Here is a 20,242-nt window from a genome sequence, read left to right as displayed (position 1 = left end):
ATCCATAAATTGCAGCTGATTGTGATATCTGTGTCTACAACATGAAATTATTTAGTCAGGAGTAGCAAACAGATCACTGTGTTAGACTCATACACACTCCAACACTCCATCAAGGTGCTTCCTTCAAACCTGTGTCACTTCAACACTTCCATTACCCTCAAGCTCGCCACATAAGCATGACTAGCAGAAACAAGTGCTTGATTCTGGGATTAACTGTATTTTTATGGGTTGGATTACATGCTAAAGGTTACATTGATACATGCAGGCTGCAGCACAAGTTTAATTTGACTGGATATGTAGAAGCTGAAAACCATTCTATGATTATTGGAGGACTATTTCCTATTCACACTAGAACCATCCCAATAAATAACTCTGCCACGGAATTCGTATCAGCCATGTGTGAAGGATAAGTCATTGAGAAATCATTTTTCTTCCTTCACATTAATCTGGGTGGCCTGAAAGGACTGGTTATCATGGGGCCTGTATTCCACTTTAAGTTCTTCAAATCTGGCTTTATCTGACTTTGCACAGTTTATAGAGGGAGAGGTTTTTTGTGGTTGGTTCTCAGAAAGTAACGCCTAAAAGTGTTCTCTGCTGACCACCAGCAGCAGAATCTAAAAGCTTGTTAGAAATATAGAACCAGGGCTTGCATACCACATCTGCAGAAGAGAATCTACATGTTCAGAAGACCTCTGTTGGTGTGTGTGTGAACACTGAGGTTTGAGTAGCACAGGTGCTGCAGCTTCACTCTTAATTGTCACAAGCTCAAGTTCAAGTGTGCAGTCTGGGAGCTCTGCTTTGTTTCTGAGAAAATTTTCACAATAGGATTCTGACCTGCAGGGAAACTTCTTTCCCTACTGCTGCTTCCTGCAAGATGTCATACCGGAAAAAAAAAAAAGGAATACCTAATACTCACATTCAGCAGTGTTTTGTGAGAAAAACAAAATTGGGATAGAATAGATGTCTGTTAATATATGTATCTTATATATACAGAGAAAAATGTGTGGGGAGTTTACATATGAATAGAATGCCAGAAATTAAAAGAAAACAAAACAATATCCCACAAATTCCATTACCATCACCAAGCATTTTATTTTTATTTTTATATCCAATGTTGGGTCATTTTGGAAAAAAATTATGACTGTGTACATAGTATAGAATAGCAGAGACTGGAAGACCAGTAGGACTTCCTGGCAGACTGGAGTAGCCAAGTCAAGATCCAGGATCAATGAGGAACCCTGTCTCAGACAATAAGGTGGAGAGTGACTGAGGACTTGTCATTGGTATCTCTTCTCCACACATAACAGAATGTGCACCCACACAGACAAGAAGGGAAATTCCAAACTGTGAATGAAGATAGTTACATTTAGGTCTAGAATTTAAAGTACTTGTTAAACTGATGGTATAAAATTAAGTAGTATAGCTAGATACAGAGGATATCAATAGAACAGTTATTTAAAAAACTGTTTTTCACAATTTTTGTTAAAGTATGGTTAGAATTCAGGAGGAAAAGAGGACACAAAGAAGAGGTTTTGGTGTTGTTTCCCTTAGAAAGTCTTGAAAACAATATGATGATGGACTACAGAGGAAATATGCCCATTTTTAATTAATACAGAAAAAAATCAGAGGTTCACATTTATGTTTTATCATGAGAACAGCAAGAAGAAAACCAGTTAAAGTTCTCTCAAAAGTAAGAAGCATGGGGCAATTGAAACATAGGATACAGAAATTTACATGCTGACTGTAATGGCATCTGCCATAAGTATTTAATATATTAAAGTTCTTTTATTGTCATAATAAACATTCTGTGGAAAATAAGCCAAGAATGAGAGAACAATCGTGTCCCTAGGGACAAATAGTTAAGTGAGAAAGCCTGCTCTAAGGGATGCTCAGGTGCATTTAGTGAAGAGGAGTATGACTAGAAGATCAATTTTGAAAAGAAATAATCAGAAATTTCAAAATATTGTAGCATATAAGAGATATATAGGTTAAGAAAATGTAATCCATACACTTATAAAGGCTGGATAACTACTATTTGAATATTTTATTATTGTACTGTCATTTGTAAATTTGACACATACAGAAAACTGAGGTACCGGCTGCTGCTTCAGCAAATGCTCTAATCACTCCCTTAACTGAAGCATCTTCCCTAAAAAGCTTCCAGTTTTCCTAACCCCCTTAGTGGCCACTGGCTCACAGATGCTTTTCCTTTCCAGGTTTAATTTCCGGGGTTTCCGCTGGATGAAAACCATGATCCACACCATCAAGGAGATTAATGAGAGGAAGGACATTTTGCCCAACCACACTCTGGGCTACCAGATCTTTGACACCTGTTTCTCTGTCTCCAAAGCAATGGAGACTGTTATGACATTTATTACAGGACAGGACAAAAACAGGCCCCATTTTAGAAACAGCACGGGAAAATATCTCCTAGGAATTATTGGAGCAGGAGGTTCATCCTTGTCAGTTTCTGCTGCAAGACTTCTCGGGGTGTATGACATAGCTCAGGTAACTTGGAATAGTGTGCTATGTACTTAGGAAAATTTACAAATGCTGTGCCAGGAGGGGTGGCACAGGCCTTTAGTTACAGAACTTTGGAAGTAGAGGCAGGTGAATCTCTGTGGCTTTTAGGTCAGCCTGGTATACAATGTTAGTTCCAAGACAGTCAGGGCTATTACACACAGAAATCCTGTGTCAAACAGAAAAAAAAGAAAAAAAAGGAAAATAAAAAGGAAGGAAGGAAGGAAGGAAGGAAGGAAGGAAGGAAGGAAGGAAGGAAGGAAGGAAGGAAGGAAGCACAGAAGGAATAGAAAAAAGTAGAGAGAAGATACAAACAGCATGTAGAAATTATTGCAAATAGCAGTGTGGTCCAGAGAGGATGAATTGACCTACAGAGATAACATGAAACAGGGCCAGGTTCTCCCACTTACTTTGCTCCACCAAACTCAAACAGTGCACACTGTGGCCTATTTACACTGACTTGTGATCTAGTATTCATGCATTCGGCTTGCATTGATTAACTGGTGGTGTAGTAATGAGGATATTAACATCTCAGTAGTCACTGTGCTTCATGCACTGTGTAGAACAATGTAAAGTCATCCATAAATACTTGGTGGTTGACTGGTGGCTGGAATAAAGCACAGGTTTTTCTCTGGGTCTCTGTTGATGCTTGTGAGTCATGAGCAAAATCATCACACTGACATGCTTAAATGAGATTGGGATTTCACATTAGCTAACTTAATAGGTTATTTTAAACCTAAAGAGAGTAGCATATTTCAATACAAGAAAAAGTAATTGCAAAGCAAGAATTATTAGGAACATAAAGGAATCTAGAATTACTTCAAAGGCAGTGTCATTAAAGGGTCAGGATGTATTGATTTGAATGATGAAAAGATTATTGGTGATATTGACTTAATGGCAGTATTTCACTCACCTCTCCTTCCTCCATCCTCTACTCTCTCTTCTCAACTTCTCTTTCTTCTTTTCTCTTTCATTCATTCTTTCTCTCTCTCCCTTTCTTTTCTTTTCCTTGTGATACTTGAGATAAAATTCAAGAACTTGGGTTTTTTTTTTGTAGAGAAATGCTGCACTAATGACCCACAGCCCCAGCCCAACACAGTATTTAATTTAAAGTTAAGTTAATTGGCATAAATGTTAGTGATGGGCTTCATGTGCCTCATCCAAATGATATCTGCTATGAGCTCTGTAGCACAGCCTAGAATTTCTAGATACATTTTTCCATAGTTTTTAGTAAATCTGGAAAAATTCTTAAATCTTCTGTTTAGTGCCTTTATATTAAAAACCAAAAAATATAACTTATCATTTTTTTAATTTTCTTGTGTTGTAAAAAAGACTCAGAAAGTACAAATGACAAGAATCTATATGACAAATAATTGGCCAAACCTCAGAAATCTGGTATCATTTCTTCTTAAAGGAATTCCTTCCTACACAGTACCTTTCATGATTCTGCTGTTTGTGTAATCAGAAAGGAGAATAGAAATATTAGCCAGTGGAATAAGAACAGGAAAAGAGACAGAAAAATAAAACACAGAAATAATGTAGTATTCACATGGGGGTAATAGCTAAAGAGTTATAGACCATGACACTGAAAGTCAAGTCTTAGTACATGAGATTGGATGGGAGAGAGAGTAACATGTTTTATGGGGAGGCGAGTTAGCAAATAGAGGATACACTACAGCAAAGATACAGAAAGAATGTCAGTAATACATGCTCACCTTATCTCCATGCCTAGGCCTCCCTAAATGCTAAGTACAAAACATGTCTACTGAGCAGGAGAGGAAGTCTTGCTTCTCATTTATCTGCCTAAGTACTTTTCTAGTAACCTTGTAGGAGAATAATGTTTAGGCTTCTGGTTGCAGTAATCCAGTCTATCTTCTCTCTCAAGTCAAGTTTTAGGACGAACATACTTAGGAGTCCTAACACCAGGAAACTAAGAGAAGAAAGAGCAGAGTAGGAATAAGGGAGTAGAGGTGACACCGGTAGAGCATATAAGAGACAAATTCATGCTACTGAGCAGATTGAGACTTGGACTAAATCCATCATCTCTGCACATGAGATGCTAAAGCTGATGAAGAGACTGGATATCCTGACTCAGGGGAGTCAAAAATGTCCAGGACGATGAAGGAAAATATCAGTTACTTTCCAGACACTGTTATGGCCTTACCCATGAAAATTAATGATATTGAATGTCATCTTAACAGATGGCATCCCTGATCCAACAAGTAGAAACACCAGTAGAAAGTCATTGTCTACAGAAAGGACTGGTCAGCTCCCTCCCTTTCAATATTCTGAAGATATAATTTAAAAGTTGGTTCGTGTTTCCTAATAACTCTAAATATTTTTTTATTTTAGGTAGGCTATACTTCATCCAGTGCAATTCTTAGTGATAAATTACAGTTCCAATCATTTTATCGCTCAATACCCAGTGATAAATTCCAGATTGAGGCCATGGTGACTCTCATCATACACTTTGGTTGGGTCTGGGTAGGTGCTATTGCATCTGAGGATGATTATGGAAAATATGGAGTAAAATCCTTTAGGGAAAAAATGGAGACTGCCAACCTCTGTGTGGCTTTCTCTGAAACCATTCCAAAAGTCTACTCCAATGAGAAAATGTAAAAAGCTGTCAAGGCAATAAAGAGTTCCAGTGCCAAAGTCATTGTTCTATATACTTCTGACATGGACCTCAGCCCGTTTGTGCTGGAAGTGATTCATCATAACATAACTCACAGGACATGGATAGCCAGCGAAGCCTGGATTACCTCAGCTCTCATTGCAAAGCCTGAGTACTTTCCCTATTTTGGTGGAACTATTGGATTTGCAATACCAAGAAGTGTTATACCAGGACTAAAAGAATTCCTTCATGATGTACACCCTAGCAAGGATCCAAATGATGTCTTGACCATTGAATTCTGGCAAACTGCTTTTAACTGTACCTGGCCCAACAGCAGTGTGCCTTACAATGTGGACCACAGAGTGAATATGACTGGTAAAGAAAACAGACTGTATGACATGTCTGATCAGCTCTGCACTGGAGAGGAGAAGCTGGAAGATCTGAAAAACACCTATCTGGATACATCTCAGCTAAGAATCACAAACAATGTCAGACAAGCTGTATATCTAATGGCTTATGCCCTGGATCGTTTAAGCACTTGTGACTTATTGGAAGAACAGAGGAATGATACAACATGTTCACATATACCTGACTTTGAGCCCAAAGAGGTACGTTATTTGACCCTACTATAGAGCATGGGGTAAAACCAAGGTTTGCTGACAATTGCATGCCTTTGAAATTGCTGATTTGCTTCCGTATGATTTTAGAACATCAAAATTTGTCTGGATGACTTGATTGTTCACTTTACATTCCCATTTTTTTTTTTACCAAATCACTAGGTTTGTTGTCAATAATAAGAAATCTGTCTCACAAAAGAAAAAAATGTTGCCTTTTACAAAATATGCTTTTTTTTTTCACAGATATGAAACCTAAAAGTATCTAAGAGTTAAGCATGAGTAGTGACTCTAGTTACTTCCCGGGGTCTGTTTCCCATATCCAATATGCAACTCGTTATCTAAGTAACTATTTGGGTTTTATATGCATCATGTTCGTGTTAGGAAAAGATTTGTATGTCCGTCCAGGTTAGGATAAGTCCTAGATATTATATATAATTTCCCTTAAACTCCAGAACTTTTTTAATTTTTAAAATTATTAAATTTCATTTGATATTACATATATTACATATTTATCACATTTATATCCCATACTAGAAATTATACTTAAGCACTGTATTGCATTAAAAAATATCCAAACATAAATCAGAGTTAAGTTTTGTCTTAACAATTATTCATATTTATCTTGAAGGGAAGACTAGAGGGTGATTTCTTCATACAATATAGTAGGAGTCACACAAAAGTCTGGATGTCAGGGGTAAAGATTATAATGGTTTTCTGGGACATTCACATCCACTGTGCCTGTCGTTGATCTGCAGTCAAAGGATTCATGTTGTTACCCAGTAGCCTGAGTCATCATTCCAAGAATATTCTCATCCACAATTTCCTGATTGTTTCTATTCATACCTCCCTCTTATAAGAAATATAAAACTTAAGCATCCCTGCCTTGGTTCTGTCAGCCCCACAGGACATTCATTTATCATCACTAATGTGTCACTTCTTCCTTGCGTATCATAATCTATTTACTCTTACATGACAACCTGTCATACCAGAGGCCACATTGGCTGGGAACCTTCCGTTACCCCTTAATTTCTCTCTTTCTCTCTTTCTTTCTTTCTTTCTTTCTTTCTTTCTTTCTTTCTTTCTTTCTTTCTTTCTTTCTCTCTTTCTCTCTCTCTCTCTGTCTCTCTCTTTCTCTCTTTCTCTCTCTCTCTTTCTTTTCTTCCTGTCTTTTTTATTAGCTATTTTCTTCATTTATTATCATTTATTATTATTTATTATTTGTTCATTTCAAATGCTATCCCAAATGTCCCCTATACACTCCCCCTGCCCTGCTCCCCTACCCACTCACTCCCACTTTTTGGCCCTGGTGTTCCCCTGTACTGGGGCATATAAAGTTTGCAAGACCAAGTGTTTGGCCCACACAACACTCAGTGCTGGCTTTTCTTAGTAAAGCAGGTAACATTCTGTTACCCCACCACCTTACCACATATTCTGACAACTCCTTTTATTTACTAATTTTTTAGTGTCTTCTTATCCTTGATACTTTGTTTTAAAGTTTTATTTTATTTTATCTTACTTAATATGTGTGAGTGATTCCTTTTGTGCATTTTTGTGCACCGTAAGTGTGAATATACCAACAGTGATCTAAGGAAGGAACTCAGATCCCCTGGAACGATACTTGTAGATAGTTGGGAAGCACCACCTTGGGCATTTGGAATCAAACCTGAATTCTCTGCAAGAGCAGCAAATGTTCCTAATCAATGCTCCCTTCCTCCAGTATTTTTAGACTGATTTTTGATTTAGGTTTATCTATTTTTTTATTATGACTAAGCTATGCATATATATTATTTGGTGATGATGCTGTGTCTCTTTCTAGATGTAATTTCTTTTATGCATATAAATGTTTTGTCTACAATTACTTATTTGGGCCACATGCATGCCTGATGCCAATGGAGATCAGAAAAGGGCATTAAATCCTCTGAAACTGTAGTTCTAGGCAATAATGAGTTTCCATATCATGCCTGGGTATCAAGTGTTGCCATCTACAAAATCAAAAAAAAAAAGTGCTATAAATATCTGAGCAATTTCTCCAACCTTAGTTGTGTCCTTTTTAAATATTTCATATCAGGGGTAAAATGATATAATTACCTTTCATTATTACTGTTAAGTAACGCCACCATTTTTCTCAACAGAAAGTATTATATTTCCCTACAGTACTAATAATTACCTTGTGGTAGTCACTCATGCCTCTACCCACTCTTTGCCACCACTCATGTGACTCATGACTTCTTCATAGCTGAGAAATTATTGCCAGGGATTCATAGCTAACTTCAGCTACATTGTGAGTTCCAGTCCCACCAGAGATACAGGGTAAAGCCATCTCTATAAACTCAAATCAAAATGTAAACAGCAATTATCCTTCTAGACAATATTGTGCAGCTGTAAAACTATCTTGCTTTCATTATCCTTTGCCCGTCCAATTTTTGTGACCATTGAAAATTAATCTTGTGCTAAATACATATGATACCTTTGCTGTTTGAAAAATGATTCTTTTGCCATTTTCTCATTCCAGTCACATGTTATCTGGACTTCTACTTTTCCTCTACTAATTCTGGCTAACACGATAGAATCCAGGAACTTTTTTTTTTCCTTCTATGGGTGTTAATCTATTATTTTTGTATTTATTTATCTCCCCAAAACTTCCTAAGTATTATAAGCCATTTTGAGTAGGGGCAAGGTCCTTTTTACGGAATTTCTCTCTGTTGTTTCTAAGGACTACCTATTTTGAAACATCTCAACAATACAGCTTCATTCTCTACTTTCTCTGGTCGAGATTTAAAGTCAGCTATTTATGTAAAATATGCTGTTTCCAGACACTAACATGGAACTTAGAAATGATGCAAGGTCTGAATGCTAAGGATGCTAATTAGAGTTTTATTAGCAACTTTATCCAACCTAGAATCACCTGGAAAGAGGAAATCTCAATTGAAGCATTTCCTAGATCACATTGCCTTATGTCTGTAAGAGCTTGTCATTGATCATGATTGATGTGAGAGGGCCCACCTTCTCTAGGCAGATGTGACTAGACTTTATAAGAAAGATAGCTCATCATATTTATTTTGAGAGATTTATTGTGATAGATTAGTAAGCAGAAATTCTCTGTGGTTATGCCTATCGATTCTTAGCCTGATTTCCACCAACAGTGGTCTGTGACCTTGAAGTGTAAACCAAACAACACTTTCTTCCCCCCAGATTGCTTTTGGTCAAGGTATTTATCATAGAAACAGGACAGAACTAGAACAGATATGTTTACGAGTACTAAGAAAGTTCTAATACCTACAACTGAAAGGTAATTATATCATTTGACCCCTGATATGAAATATTTAAAAAGGACACAATTAAGGTTGGAGAAATTGCTCAGATATTTATAGCACTTTTTTTTATTTTGTAGATGACAACACTTGATACTCAGGACTGATATGGAAACTCATTATTGCCTAGAAATGATAAATTAAACACTTTTTAGTTGTCAAAGATATAATTTTACTAGACGTCCTTTGAATGTTTCTGTCAAGATAAAGAACACTTTTGAATACTTAACAATGATCCTATAGCTAAATGCTAGTGGTCCTATAGATGAACACTAAAATGTTAAATTTAAATTTTCAAAAAGAAGCAATTATTGCAGGTGTAAAGGTTTTAAAGATGGGGTAGGTACTACATAGTATCAAGATTAAAGTTAGTCATTGTCCACATCAAGGGTTGTTGTTCTTCATATAGGACCTTTGTCAACACGATAAAAAAATTATCTCCTTACATTGAAGAATAACATATAAACAGATAAGCCTGGTAAATGTATCAATGTAAAGCATTTGTTTAACAGAAACCAAAATAAATACACAGCCTTTACTTACGTTTCAAGCTTATCGCACTGATAGACAAGGCTAGAAATCTTTTCAAATTCTGTTATGTACTTGAACATTTCTAAATTACCCTCCTTTTTTGTCTTCTTTTTATATTACTTAACCTGTTCCTTCTCCTCCTTCTCCTCCTGAGGCAAATTTATGCTGTGTACCTTGCATCAATCTATGGGATTAGGGTCATACCCAATACTCACTTGGCATTTCTAAATTCTTGAGAAATACATGATGTTAGAAAGATGTGTCATATCATCTAAAAGTTTCAAGCAAGTGAAACTTTAGGAAGACTGATCTATGGAACAGACAAATTGTGGAAGTTTTGACCATTTATTTGTTGGACTATTAATAAGGAGTGAGAGAACATTTCATAGACTTAGCATAAAATTTAAGTTTTCATGATTTCTGACATACATTTCATTATAATAGAGAAGAATAGTCAGGAAAATAGTCAAAATAAAAACAAGAGGCCAGGTTACACAAAGTATCCCCAGGGATAAATGGTGGCTAAAATACTATCTTAATATATTCACTGAGTAAATTCTTTTACCTGCATAGCCTTAATCCCTATGACAAATATTAGGAAGAATAATACAGTCTTACTGATCTATGGAGTGATTGTGACCACACTAGGTCCTTTGGTTGAGAAATCCAGGTGCAGCATGTAGTGCAAATGAAGATCAACGATGTGCCCTGTGTAATAGATTTTCTTTATGCTAAAGAAAAAATCCTCTTACCTACCTAAAGTTAATTAGGTGGGGAATGAGTTAGACAAAGTTTGTTTTCTCATTGAGAATAAAGGATTCTTCTCAATATCTCTGGTCCTAGTGATTTAATGTCAGTTCCATGAACAATTATACCACTGGGCTTGGCCATTTCTGCACAGTTGAAGCTTAGAATGCAGAGGCATACTCTCAAGGAAATCTCCTGGTAATGCTAAAAGTTGAGCTAAAGTGGACTGTCTCTGAGTATGGTGGATTGTTTATGGTTGAGTTCACGAAGTAGAAGTAGAATTATTAGGTGGTGTGATCTTTTGAGAGCAGGTGTGGCATTGTTGGAGAAATTGTCTTTCTGTAGGGGTGGTATATGAGAACCTTCTTCTAGCCAAGTTGGAGACAGCCTGTTCCTGATTTCCTTTGGATGAAGATGTAGAACTCTCAGCTCACCCAGCACCATGCCTGCACAGACACTGCCATGCTTCCTGCCTTGATTTTAATGGACTGAACTTCAAAACCTGTAAACATCCCCAACTACACATTGTTCTTTATAAGGCTGCTTGAAAATGGTGTCTCTTCACTGCTGTAAAATCCTAAATAAGATACTGAGAAATTAAAATTTTCCAATTTCCTAAGTCAGTCACCCATTGCCTCCACTATGCCCTTTTTAAACATCTTTCTACAATAATAACTGTGATATGACAAAAAATTTCTTGTGGAGATGCAACAGACACATCTACTTCACCCTAGATAGGGAACCCTAAACATACTACATTCAAATAGCAAGAAAGACGAACTCAGTAAACCAATAATTGTATTGTGGTTACATAAAGGAATATGGGTGAGGGTTAGTTACAGAAGCAGAAACACCAGCAGGAGATAGATGCAACACCAAGGACACTTAAGCTGGGTGAAATCTCCCAAAAACTGGGAACTGGGAACATGACCTTCAGGTAGCTCAAAGGAAAATCCTTCCTAAGTTGGTGTAAATAACTTCCTGGAAACTCAGCTTATTTCTCTTCCCCCCAGCAGACAGACTGGTCTCAAGAGTCTTCTTTGCACCTTGTCTTGTCTGATTCTTCTTTGCACTTTTAACACATTCTGAGAAGCACTCTCAACTTTCCTTGCTTACTCTGGCAAGGCGTTATCTAGTAAATCTGCTTAGTTTCATGGACTTCCTAAAGCTAATTTGAAATACTTATATTACTACTTAAAGATCTTCCCAGAAAGGATGAACTGTTTGAATATGGGAGGAAACTGTGACAGAGCAGCAACATAAACTTGTTGAGTTTATGTTTTACCATCTGATTGTCCAGTCTCTCTACTATACTGAGGTCTTCAAAAGAAGGAAATAGTTGTCAACATCTCTATCCTTACACAGGGAAAGTGGGTGAGATAAATGAAAATACAAACATCTCCTGTTTCTTGATAAGGAGCTATTCTACTGATAAACCTTAGTATAAACTTATACTATGGTAAGAAAAACATACAATTTGAGTATATGTCAAAAGTTAATTAATGTCCCAAATTTCCTGGATGTTTTATTTTAAAAACAGTTTAGCTTTAGCATTTTCTTTGACGAATGAATCAATTTCTTTTATGGTATCTTATACACCTGAAATTCTCCATTCCATCTCTGTATTCTTTTGGCAATTCCTAGGTTTTCCTGTTTTCATTCCTAGGTTTCCACCTCCAGAATTTTTTCAGATTTTGTTTTCTTACTTGCTTCTGTTTCTACTTTCAGGTCTTGAACAGTTTTATACATTTCTTTCCCTTGTTTGATTGTCTTCTCTGTATTTTTTTATATTTAAAGAAGGAGGCCCCAAGAAGTACATGGAGTTGACTTTAGACTCCTAGAAGTGTAGGAAATATGGAACCCAAAGTGGCTACCTCCTATAGTCAGGCAGGACTCACAGTACAGGGATAAGCACAACAAGCTACCCACAAAACTTTTACCTAAAATATGTCCTGTCTGCAAGAAGTGCAGGAAAAAGATGGAGCAGAGACTGAGGGAATAATCAACCAATGACTTGCTCAAATTGAAACCCATCCCACAGACAAGAACCAATACCTGACACTACTAATACTCTGTTACTGTGTCAACTTTCCTTTGAAAGACTCCACCCAACAACTAATAAAAACAGACCCAGAGACACACAGTCAAACAATAGATGGAGTTCAAGAATCTTGTAGAAAAGTTGGGAGATAGACTGAGTGACTGAAAAGAAATAGAGTCTCCACAGGAAGACCAAGAGTCAACCAATCTAAAACCTTGGATGTTCCCAGGGACTTAACCACCAACCAAAGAACAAGCATGGGCTGGATTTAGCCTGCCCCAATACCTGCACATATTTATCAGATGTACAGCCTAGTCTTCATGCTGGTACCCCAACAACTTGAGTAAGGGCTGTCCCTGAATCTGTTGCCTGCCTGTGTATCCCATTCCCTTAACTGGGCTCCCTTGTTTGTCCTCAGTGAGAGAGGTTGCACAGTAAATTGATGTACCAGGTATGATTTCCAAAGGAGTTGGAGACTCCCCCTTCTCAGAGAAAAAGGGGAGGGTGAGTCAGGGTGGAGCAGCATTAACAGGGAACTGGAAATAGACAGGGGCTGACATTGTGGTATAAGTGAACGAATGAATGAATGAGTGAATGAATGAATAAATAAATAAATAAATAAATAAATAAATAAATAAAGGAAATGTAAATTGAGAGTGTCCACTGCCAAAAGTTAAGGAAAATATGTAAACTTAGATTGTACAAATTATTTAACCCAGTATGTTTATAATGCTACTTATTGTGTTGCCATAATTTAGTATTTTGTCATGATATTAAAATAATAATGTGATATTATTAATGAGATATCTTCGTTTAATTTTTTCTTCCTCTTCCTTATTAGCTATTGCCTTACTTTAAGAAACTGAAAATTACTACCCATGATGGAGCAGAAATAGAACTTAATGGCAATGGAGATGTAGACAGTGGGTATTATGATATCCTCAATTGGCACATGGGTGATGCTGGAGAAATCACCTTTGTCAAGGTTGGAGAATACAGATTTAATTCTACAAAATATGAACTTGTTCTTCCAAAGAACTCATCGTTGTTTTGGAACACTGAATCTTCAAGGGTTAGTTGGTCTGACATATTTTGTTTATATGTAGACAGAAAACTCTATTTTTTCAGGCACTAAATAAATGCAAAACACCTAACATTTTTGCCATATTCCAAGTGAATTTCCTTAGTGTAGCATGTTTTTCATGTTGTTCTTTGTTCTAGTTATAATTTAAAGAATCCATGCTTTACTAAAATATTTTACTAAAATTTTAATATATATGGCCACTCCCATAATTTCTGTGTAACTTTTAACCCAGCACATCTTGAAGGCAGGACAAATTTTGTAGTTGAAATATTATGTGGCTGTGTTGGTACCTAATCCCTTCAATTGCTTGGTTAAAGGAAATAGCCATTTAAGGCTTCACATCCTCCACTGCTAGGAGCCTTAGCTAAAATCATTCTCTTATATTCCTGGGAGTTTCCATTACACTGGGTTACTAGTTTGTCCCCTAGATGGTTTCCAATTCCAGTTAGCTGTCTCAGAATTCTCTCTCTCCATCCTCCCCCATTTGTTCCCTCCTATTCCTATTTTTCCCACCATCCTGCACCCAGGATGTCTATTTTATTTCTCCTTCCCAGAGAGATCCATGCATCCTCCCTTGGGCTCTCCTTGTTACTTAGTCTCTCTGGGTATGTGGATAGTAATAGGGTTATCATTTACTTTACAGCTAATGTCCACTCATAAGTACACGTTATGTTTGATTTCTGGGTCAGGGTTACAACACTGGATTCTTTTCTAGTTCCATCTATTTGCCTCTAATTTTCATAATATACTTGTTTTTAACAGCTGAGTAATACATTATTTAAATGTGCCATATTTTTATACATTTTATAGTAGAGGGACATGTAGGTTGTTTCCACTTTCATGCTATTATGATTATGCTACTATAAACATAATTGAGCAAGTGTCCTTGTGGTATAATGAAGTGTCCTTTAGGTACATGCCCAGGAGTGTTACAACTGAGTCTTCAGGTAGGTTGTTTTCCAACTTTCTTGGAAACTGCCATATTGATTTTCAATGTGGCTGTTCAAATTTTCACTCTTACCAGCAATGGAGGAACATTCCCTTTGCTCCACATCATTGCCAACGTGAGCTGTCACTTGTGGTTGTGACCTTATCCATTATAAAAGTGTAAGATGGAATCTCAAAGTCGGTGTGATTTGCAGTTCATGATGGCTAAAGAAGTTGAACATTTAAGTGTTTATTGACATTTGAGATTCATCTCTTGAGAGCTCTCTGTTTAGATCTCTACTCAAGTTTTAATTGACACAGTAGTGGATGATCACAGTCAGCTATTGGATGGTTCACAGGGCACACAAAGGAGGGGCTAGAGAAAGTACCCACGGAGCTAAAGGGATCTGCAGCCCTATAGGTGGAACAACAATATGAATTAACAAGTACCCGGAGCTCCTGTCTTTAACTGCATATGTATCAGAAGATGGCTTAGTCAGCCATCAGTGGAAAGAGAGGCCCATTGGTCTTGCAAACTTTATATGCCTCAGTACAGGGGAACGCCAGGGCCAAGAAGTGGGAGAGAAGTGGGGGGATTTGAGGGACTTTTGGGATAGCATTGGAAATGTAAATGAAGAAAATACCTAATTTAAAAAAAATGAAAAAAAAAACAAAGATAGAAAAATAGGGGAGCATGTGTCCTGACTACATGTTGGAGCATCTTCTGGGTATATGCCGAGGAGTTGTATACCTTGTTCCTCAGGTAGTACGATGCTCAATTTTTCTGAGGAACCACCAAACTGATTTCCAGAATGGTTGTACCAGCTAGCAATCTCTCCTGCAATGGAGGAGAGTTCCTCTTTTTTCACATCCTCCCAGCACCTGCTGTCTCCTCAGTTTTTGATCTTAGCCATTCTGACAGGTATAAGGTGGAATCCTAGTGTCATTTTGATTTGCATTTCCCTGATGACTAAGGATGTTGAACATTTCTTTAGGTGCTTCTTGACCATTCAAGTTTGCTCAGTTTAGAATGCTCTCTTTAGCTGTGTACCCCTTTTTAATTGGGTTATGTGGTTCTCTGGAGTCTAACTTGTTGAATTCTTTGTATATATTGGATATTAGCCCTCTACCAGATGCAGGATTGGTAAAGATCTTTTCCCAGTCCTTTGGTTGTAGTTTTGTCCTATTGACAGTGTCCTTTGTCTTACAGAAACTTTGCAATTTTATGAGGTCCCATTTGTCCATTCTTGATCTTATAGCATAAATTTTTGATGTTCTGTTCAGGAAAATTTCCCCTGTACTCATGTGTTCAATGTTTTCCCCAACTTTCTCTTCTATAAGATTCAGTCAGTGTATCTGGTTTTATTAGAATCACTATATCAGATTTCTCTGTGGATCCATTTGCGTAGAAAAATCTTTTTCCAACACTTTACTATGAAGTAATGCCTATTGTTGATGATGGGGTATGTTTCTTGTATGCAGCAGAAGAATGGATCCTGTTTTAACATTCATTCTCTTAACCTGTATCTTTTTTACTGGATAATTGAGTCCATTGATATTGAGAGACATTAATAGTAAATGGTTGTTAATTCCTGTTATTTTGATTGTGGTGGTGGTTGTGTGAAAATGAGTGTACGTGTGTGTGTATTTGTGTGTGTGTTTCCCTTATTTTGATTTTGTTAATACAATAGTATTTATTTCCAGTGATTTCATGGGTATATTTAATCTCCTTAGGTTGGAAATTTCCTCCTACTACCTGTTGTAGGGTTTAATTTAAAGAGATATCCTGTATATAATTTACTTTGTCATGGAATATCTTGTTTCCTATATTTATGGTGATTGAAAGTTTTGCTGAGTACACACATCCAGACCCCTTTGCCTTTTATAGTCACCATTGAAAAGCTGGATGTAATTCCTTTTTGTTTTGTTTTGTTTGTTTTTTTGTTTTTTGCTTTTTTTGGTGGGGGGGGGGGTGTTAAGACAGGGTTTCTCTGTGTAGCCCTGCCTATCCTGAAACTGTTTCTGTGAACAGGCTGGCCGTGAACTCAGAAATCTGCCTGCCTCTGCCTCCCAAGTGCTGGGATTAAAGATGTGTGCCACCACTGCCCAGAGTGTATAATTCTAATATGGTCTTTGCTAGCTTCCAGATTCATTCTGCACAAAACTGTGTGCTCCAGGGACCCGAAAGGGGATTCGACCGGGACAACCCCTATGCTGCTTTGCTTGTATCCCATGTGCTGATGGATATGTGTCAGAGAAACCAGGTAATGATAGGGACTTTTGAATTGGTAGTAATATGGTTAAATTAACAAGGGGGGGGGTCAGGGAGCTTCTTATAAGTCTTTATAAAAAGATATAAGCAGCCTATAACAAAACTCAAGAAACCTATACAATTTAACACTGTGCAGTTTGACCAAAGGAAAATATTAGTTTTCACTTCTGTTATAAGACAAGATCTACCACAATAAAGTTCGTAAAGAAACACCAAAGAAAATAAATAAAATGTGAAATACAAATACATTCATAAAATCTTCAAATTACTTGCTTTTTTGGTCATATTCAGCACCTATTGAAGTTGGAGAAAAGTCACCAATTGTCTTAAGGTTCTAAGCACAGGAAGCACATGCTTGCACACTTGCTGCAGAAAGAACTCCTATGAGAGCCTGCTCAGTTGCTCATCTCTGGAGGTGACTTAAGTAGACTTGGTTTTGTGTCCAGTGTTGGACCAAGTTTATTTATATTTCCATTTGACTTTTGGTTGAAAAACCAAAGATTAGCTTTTCATTTCACAGATGGTTTCCAGAGTTATTGTGTAAAATATAATAAAATGGTCTGGGATGGAAAACAAGCACAGTGTAAACTACACAACTCCCTGGGACCAGCTCCCCAAGACTCCACACAGAATTGTACTCAGAGATGTCATGACCAGGAGTCAGAGTGAGTCTCTTTTTTTGTCAATAGGACAAAGAGAATGTGATCCATGCGGTGAAGATGACTGGTCCAATGCAGAGAAGAGCAAGTGTGTGCCAAAGCATGTGGAATTCCTTGCTTATGAAGAGGCACTGGGGTTCACCCTTGTCATCCTTTCCATCTTTGGGGCACTTGTGGTCTTGGCAGTCACTGTTGTGTACGTAATCCACAGACACACTCCATTGGTGAAAGCCAATGACCGGGAGCTGAGCTTTTTCATTCAGATGTCTCTGGTCATCACTGTGCTGTCTTCTTTGCTGTTTATAGGCAAGCCATGCAACTGGTCCTGCATGGCCCGCCAGATCACTCTGGCACTGGGCTTTTGCCTTTGTCTGTCTTCCATTCTAGGAAAGACTATTTCACTCTTTTTTGCCTACAGGATTTCCTTATCCAAAACCCGCCTTATATCTATGCATCCCATTTTTCGAAAATTAATTGTACTGATCTGTGTTATAGGGGAGATTTGTGTATGTGCAGTATACTTGGTGTTGGAGCCTCCAAGCCTGTTCAAGAACATTGAAATTCAAAATGTAAAGATCATCTTTGAATGCAATGAAGGTTCTATAGAGTTTCTGTGCTCCATTTTTGGGTTTGATGTTCTTTTGGCTCTGCTGTGTTTTGTTACCACCTTTGTGGCTCGCCAGCTGCCAGATAACTATTATGAAGGGAAATGTATCACTTTTGGAATGCTGGTCTTTTTCATTGTCTGGATCTCTTTTGTCCCTGCTTACTTGAGCACCAAAGGCAAATTCAAAGTGGCTGTGGAAATATTTGCCATTTTGGCATCCAGCTATGGCTTGTTAGGCTGTCTATTTCTTCCCAAGTGCTTCATTATCTTGCTGAGGCCAAAGAGGAACACTGATGAAACTGTTGGTGGAAGAGTCCCCACTGTTGACAGGAGCATCCAGCTGACCTCAGCTTCTGTGAGCAGTGAGCTTAACAGCACTACAGTGTCCACTGTTCTGGATGAGTAGAGCAGTGAGATCCATGTGACATGCAAGGATGTCACCTTAGATGATATCCTGGCTCAACCTTCCCTTTTATGTTTAATCTGAAGTAGCTTCTGTTGTGGTAGTGTAATATTGGTTGTGGTTGTGTTGTAATTTTAACATGGTGAATGATATCTTGTTCTGTGACATGTCATTTATCATTGATTGGAGTATCGCTTATGATTTAAATTAGAAAGCATATCATTGGGATTTTAAAGTAGAAGGTATAACTAAAACTAATAGAAAAGAAAGTGGGGAAGAGACTTAAGCACACTGGCACAGGGGGAAATTTCCTGACAGAAAACCAATAGCTTATGCTCTAAGATCAAGAATTGGCAAGTGAGACCTTGTAAAATTGCAAAGCAATTTTAAGGCAAAGGACAGTGTCAATAGGACAAAACTGCAACCAACAGATTGGGAAAAGATGTTTACCAACTCCACATCTGTTAGAGGGTTAATATCCAATTCATAGAAAGTACTCAACAAGTTAGACTCTGGAGAACCAAAAAACCCTATTAGAATGGGTTATAGAACTAAACAAAGACTTCTCACCTGAGGAATACCAAGTGGTGAGACACACCTAAAGAAATCCTTAGTCATCAGAGAAATGCAAGTCAAAACAACCCTGAGATTCCACCTCATACCAGTCAGAATGGCTAAGATAAAAAACTCAAGTGACAGCAGATACTGGTGAGGATATGGAGAAAGAGGAACACTCCTCCATTGCTGGTGAGATTGCTAGCTGGTACAACCATTCTGGAAATCAGTTTAACAGTTCCTCAGAAATTTGGCCATATACAACCTGAGGACCCAGCAAAACCATTCCTCTGCATATACCCCGAAAATGCTCCAACATGTAATAAGGACACATCCTCCTCTATGATAATAGCAACCTTATGTATAGTAGCCAGAGGCTTGTAAAAACCCAGATTCCATCAACAGAAAAATAGATACAGAAATTGTGCATTTACATTATGGAGTACTACTCCACTATTAAAAACAATAAATTTATGAAATCCTGAGGCAAATGGGTGGAACAAGGTAATATTATTCTCAGTAAGGTAACCCAATCACGAAAGAACACCCGTAGTATGTGCTCATTGATATGTGGATATTAGCCCAGAATCTTGTAATACCCATGATACAATTCACAGGCCACATGAAGCTAAAGAAGAAGGAAGACCAAATTGTGGAAACTTCTGTCCTTCTTAGAACAGGGAAAAATATCCATGGGAATAGATGAAGAGACAAAGTGTGAAACAGAGACTGAAGGAAATGCCATCCTGAGACTGTTTTACTTGGGCATCAATCTCATATAAAGTCACCAAACACAGACACTATTGTGAATACCAACAAGTACTTGCTGACAAGAGCCTGAATACCTGTCTCCTTAGAGGCTCTCCCAGTGATTGAAAAATATGGAGGTAGATGCTCTTAGTGAACCATTAGACTGAGCATAGGGTCCCCAAAAGAGGAGCTAGAGAAAGTACCCAAGGAGATGAAGGGTTCCCCATAGAGGGAACAACAATATGAATCAACCAGTACTCCCAAAGCTCCCAGGGACTAAACCACCAACCAAAGATTACACATGGAGGGACCCATGGCTCCAGCTGCATATATAGCAGAGGGTGGCCTAGTTGGACATCAATGGGAGGAGAGGCCCTTTGTTCTGTGAAGCCTTGATGTTCCATGGTAGAGGAATGCCAAGACCAGGAAGTGGGGGTAGCAGTGCTGGTGAGGAAAGGTTGGGGGGAGAGCAAGGGAGATTTCTGGACTGGAAACTAGGAAAGGGGATAACATTTGAAATGTTAATAAAGAAAATATCTGAAATGAAAAATTATAAATAAATAAATAGATAGATAAATAAATTATAAATAAATAAATAGAGTAG

General features: G+C 37.7%; 1 pseudogene; it reads left to right on the top strand.

The window, feature by feature from the left end:
* Positions 2,216-18,336, top strand: Vmn2r128 (vomeronasal 2 receptor 128; annotated as a pseudogene).

Source organism: Mus musculus, chromosome 3, assembly GCF_000001635.26.
Source record: "Mus musculus strain C57BL/6J chromosome 3, GRCm38.p6 C57BL/6J".
NCBI classification, from domain to species: Eukaryota; Metazoa; Chordata; class Mammalia; order Rodentia; family Muridae; genus Mus; species Mus musculus.
This window is presented reverse-complemented; position numbering and strand designations above follow the sequence as displayed.